Raw genomic sequence first — 5,740 nt, forward strand, 5'->3', positions numbered from 1 at the left:
GTGATGGTGGCCCCTCATCGACTATCTATGAACGGTGTCCCGGACATATTAGTTCGTATCTTTTAGTTGATTGTGTTAGTGTGAAAATACATCGTTTAATTAGATGTTAGTGTCTTTTAGTTGATTATTATTAATATTTTTGGCAAAAAAATGTTATTTTTACCACTCGTTTTTCAAAAGCTAAGTTATTTTCGAGTTATTTATTTGGTGCTAGACTTCCATAACTCCAGTTATGTGTGGAAAGCATTTGGAGTACTAAACCCGTACTCGATGAAGGCACAAGTAGGGGTGGCACGCTAGTGATGACTCAAATTTTTGTGAGGGATTAGAATTGGTTTAAGTGACAGATGAAATCCAAATATCAATTACAATCCATGCTTCTTTGGACAACTACTAGTGGCTCATTTGTTAGTAGCGTCAACAAAATCTTGGAATGGTCCTTTAGTGCACTCTTTATTTCATCATAGTACAACCACCAAAATCGTTCCTACTCCCTTATTCACTTTGATTCAAGAGGATATTTTATATATAGCGTGTATCGTTTATGTATTAATGATTTTGTTGATACCTCTCACTTTTAGGTTGCAGGGAGATGGTATCTTATTTGGCGTAAAAAGGTTCCACCAAAGGTGAAAAACTTCTTGTCACGTGTATCGCAATTGTCTTCCAAGTAGACTACAGTTACAATATTGTGGAGTTGCTTGTTCTACTAATTGCAAGATGTGTGATAAAGCTTTGGAATTTAGTATTGATCTATGTTTTCATTGTCTGTTCACAGTTGGCAGAGAATGGAGCCCAAAACTCATTGTAAAAGGATGGTGATAGACGCAAACAACTCCGCCTAGCACCAACATTTCATGGCTTCGTAAATTATCTGATAGAATATGTATCCTTTTGCTGGAAAATGGGAAAGAAACCCCTTTGCTTACAGAACAAGTAAGGCCATAAAACCCTATTACTGTCAAATGACGAGGCCATTCTCTACCCCTTTCTTTCTATTTATATGCAATAACTAACAAACAACTTCATAACTGACAGACCTATCATTATCCTATATATACAGTTTATTTACTCTTAAATGTTTCAATGAAATAATTTTAACTGTCACCTTAACACAGAATTTAAATATAGACAAAACAAAAATAGTGCTGAAACATCGTATAAATATACCTCTGCTTATAGTCATACATTAATTAATTATTAAATTTGAGCCAATACCAATTATAGAAATCTCTGGCAACATTGGTTCATTGTGTCTGAGTTTGTGTTGATGGTTTAAAAATATGACTTACATGGAAATGCTACTTGAAATGGATGACATTAAACATCTCCAAGCAACACGGGATACTTTGAGTTGTAGAAGTGATCCGCGTCTACTAAAAGGTCTTCTGTTGTGTGCCTAGTTTCCCCTCTTCCTATACTTTTCTATACCAATATTCATATACATCAATTAATATAAGGAAGGAAAAAAAAAAGATACCGTTAATTAGGATATGCTTTGCGCTATCCTAACCAAATAGGCACAATTATCACATTTTACATCTAATATGAATCAACGTGAGTCAAGAGAAAATAATTCAAAACTCAAACATGACCGCTCAAATCAGAAATCTTTTGCCGATTACTTTGCACCTGATACAGCCTACCGGAGTCAGTCAAATTATTTCTTCTATATTTCATATTTGCATACATAAAGAACTTTTGCCAATACATACTGTCATTCAAATAAGTTATAAAACAGAAAATGAAGATATATACTTTAATTTAACTGAATGAAATAAAACAGCAAACAAACATATGACCAACTTACAAGTTAAAATTTCCAAGAACTTTGTACTACCTGATCGTCTTTCTTGTAATGTCTCCTAGCATAAAAGCAATATGAATTAGCATCTTTATCAAACCCACCGTCTGTTAGTCTCTGAAAGGTAAACCAATCTGCTCTCCATCTGATAACGCAGTTACATGGACAAGTCACCCACAGATCATAAACAACCAGCTTCATCCCATGGTACATGCAATGTCAGAGAAGATATCCGGTTTTTTAGAGTTTAGATCATAAAGTGTGAATTCTGATTTACCCATGAAAGGTAAAATAGCTATTAATATGACATGTAATGTGCATAAAGAGGCATCTGATGTATTAAGCAGAACAAAAAAAATCAATGTTCAATTAAACCTTTTCTCTAATCATTGAAATAATTTGACGTAAGTCAAAAAGATTAGCCAAAATAGGCCTGTTATAACATTGGAGCAAGTACCAGACGAGGTACACAGAAAAAATCAAAAATGATACCTATCATTAACCAAAACACAAATAACAGAGTCATTAACCAAAACAAGAATGACTCACTAACAATCTGGCTAGACTTCAAATCACGTACGTAAATTTGTCTCACTCATCAGAGAATCACATAAAAGTCTTGCTTTCTTTTAAATTCACCACTTTTTTATTGATCACGATGATACTTCGGTGCTACAATTAAGCTTCAATCTGACTATACTGCAAGAGTAATTACTGATTTACATGTATCTATATGAGAATTTCTGTACAATTTCAGCTAATCATAAAAACGAAATCTGTTTCCTCAATTGCAGAAAACCATCCCCAGTAAAAAATAACTATACAGCTCAATATAAAACAAAACGAGCAAAAGTCAAACACTTTATGTTATCAATACTTTCTAATATCTACTTCTAGGGTAATTATCTTTATGGTAAGGATCTGGAACCGAAACGGAGAATGAGGTTGAGGGTTGACTTCTCTTGGATGTTGTAATTGGCAAGGGTCTGGCAGTCAGCTAGTTCCTTACTGGCAAAGACCAGACATTGCTGATCCACTGGGATTCTTTCCTTGTCTCGAATCTTCGCCTTCAAGTTTGCTATTGTGTATGAACTCTCCACCTTCAGGGGGATGGTCTTTCCAGTCAGGGTCTTTATGAAGATTTGCATCTGTGACACGATTGCCAACAAATTAATCACTAATAAAACCACGAGAAAGAAAACAAAAATCCATTGCAACCTTTACTGCAACACAACAGGATGAAAGAAATTAAATATTTGATACTGATATCTCAGGAACTAGTCCAAAACGAATACAAATACAAAACACTAACAACCGTCTTTGGCATTTAAAAAAACGGATGAATTTGAGATAAAATTCTAGAGTATAAATCCAAAAGGTGAAAGAAAAAATGATAGTATAATTTGAAAAACAACCAAAGTAATGAAAAGGAAGAGATAGGAGGTACCTTGGGGGTTACGCAAATTTCTAGCTCGAGAAGTTCAGAAGAACCAAAATGACCAAATGGAATCACGAGGAAATTTGAAGAAAGAGCTGCTAAAGTAACGCGTTGGACATTCTTCGGAAAAGACTGTAACTTCAAACTGCATATTTGAGACCTGGCCAATATATCATACTGATACCGCGGCTAAGAATAGTTAGGACCAATGCAGCTAATACTGACCGCATTTCCCAGACTCACAATACTATTATTGAGGATAAACAGCTTGCTGACACATTCCTCTTGAAGAACAATGGCTTCGTCATTAGACTTTAAGGAGACGATGAAGGAGTGACCATAAGAAAATGTGCTTCGAGAATCCTTGTGTTTGTGGCTGAAATGGTTGGACAACACTTCTGATGAGGCAACAAAGTCACAACCTGAAAGGGGACAGTAACATGGCATATACATACATTCTTCTTCATGCTTCTTCTTCTCATTGTAACGCATTGTCTCCTTGCAGCCATGTTTTTCATTCGGGCATGACATTTCGAAAGATTGCAATAGATTCTCAATGGCTTTACAACGTTTTAAGCGAATACGTTTTGAGCATTTGGGACACTTGTTCCGATGTTTATCACAGCAGGTAGAGCAAACAGTATGACCATTAACACACTGAATTGCAACATACAAGAACTCATCAAATTAGCTTCTTAATCATTATCTAGAATAAAATCAACTAAAATAAGTAATAACTTCTTTCAAAGGCTTCTAGCAATAGCATGTTATGCAGGTAAGGTAAGAGGGATGCATCAGTTCATGCTTTATTAATAGAGATTTGAACTCGATTTCTTTGAGCTAGAAAATTAGACAGGCACCACAGGATAACAGAAAATATTAATCATTCTCCAAACTCCATGATTCGCAAATTGTTTTCCTCAAAAATATATAAAGGGGGTATGAAGTTTTCTTTGGTAAAGTTAAAACCATTTATTGGTAAAGTAGGAGGAATATCACATTTAATCACCAGAAACATACATACTGCATAAAATATGGCAACAAATTAACCATTCTCAAGTAAAAAAATAACTGTTATTAAAAAAATTAACAATTTACATGCATACCTGGAACACAGGGATACTCAAGGGTTGAAAACAAATGGAGCAATCAAATGCATTTGAGTCGGAAATCATCACAGAAACTGAATTTTTCTCATTAACATCTTCTGAGGAATCAACGGTCTCTTCACAGTCTTCGGTACCCGCCTCCATTAGAACATTTGACTAATAATGATAAAAATAAGAAAGTAGTTTAAATACTTTGCAAGTCTCTGAACTACTTGTGGATTTTGAAATAGGTCCCTAAACTAATTTTAACAGAAACTGGTCCGTTAGAAAAATAACCAATATATGTCCAAACCAAAACCAACAACGTAACTACAAAAAGAAAGGAAAATAGCTTATACATATGTGGGAGAGAACAGAAAGAAAACAGTTAAAGAAACAGATATATCAACACCAACTAATCAAACCAGAAGACATGTTGAGATTAGAGCAAGATAAATACACCATAGTCTATGACCGGCTTTATCAGTCAAATGATTCAGCACTTAACAAAAACTAGCATGTTTTTCTTTTGACTAAAATGAACTTATTGCATTTCAAATCAATATATTCACCAAAAGAAATAGGTATCGACTAGTCGAAGATGTAGCCTACCTAGCAAGGGTGTGAACTGTCAACTGCTGCATTTGTTTGTCGCCTAATAAACTCAAAGTTAGGAAAAAGAGGTAAAACATTCCAACAAAAATACACCCTCCGGTCACTTTTATACATTTTAGATTCATTCAATTAATGATGTATATAGTCTTTATTATAGATCACATACATCATTTAATGAATGAATCTAAAATGTTGATTTTTGCTTATAATAATGACCGGAGGGTGTATATAACACCTATAAATAATAGACTCGATGCAAATTCAAGCTACTTCACCTTTCCTTCCTATCTTCACATACACGCCAAACCCCCATGCTCACACCCCACTTAAGATTCCACTTAACACATCATCATTGGTATACTAGCTTCTAACCTCCCAAAAGAATAAACCATCAATTTAGTCCCTAAAATATCACTTTCACTTCAACTTAGTTCGTAAATTATGTAAATATAATAAATAGTCCATAAATTATACTCCCTCCGTTCCAAAATGAGTGTCGCTTTAGCCAAAAAAATTTGTTTCAAAATGAGTGTCGCTTTCAGTTTCCAATGCAATAATAACTTTTTCTTTTCAATTGTACCCTCCAATTAATACTCTGCACACTACTTTCAAAGTATTACTTTTAAAACTAACCAATAGTTAATAAGGATAATTTGGTAAAATAACCATTCCCTTTCTCTTAATCATTGCATTTCTTAATATGTGTGTAAACACCTAAAACGACACTCATTTTGAAACGGAGGGAGTATAAAATCCACCTATTTAGTCTTTGCTATTAATATGTTACGGACTAAG

The 5,740-nt window shown here is 34.2% G+C and overlaps 1 pseudogene across 1 annotated transcript; it reads right to left on the minus strand.

Annotated features, from left to right (window-relative positions):
- Window positions 1-2,402: 2,402 nt before the first annotated feature.
- On the minus strand, window positions 2,403-4,867 carry LOC146898267 (E3 ubiquitin-protein ligase SINA-like 7; annotated as a pseudogene). Its single transcript, XR_015023631.1, has 3 exons — window positions 4,349-4,867; window positions 3,252-3,899; window positions 2,403-2,952 (listed from the first exon to the last, which is right to left on the minus strand). The product of XR_015023631.1 is annotated as an E3 ubiquitin-protein ligase SINA-like 7 (transcript).
- Between the last annotated feature and the right edge of the window lie 873 nt (window positions 4,868-5,740).

This window comes from Medicago sativa, chromosome 8 (genome assembly GCF_051527215.1).
Source record: "Medicago sativa cultivar Bolivia chromosome 8, Bolivia_mono, whole genome shotgun sequence".
In the NCBI taxonomy this organism is placed as follows: Eukaryota; Viridiplantae; Streptophyta; class Magnoliopsida; order Fabales; family Fabaceae; genus Medicago; species Medicago sativa.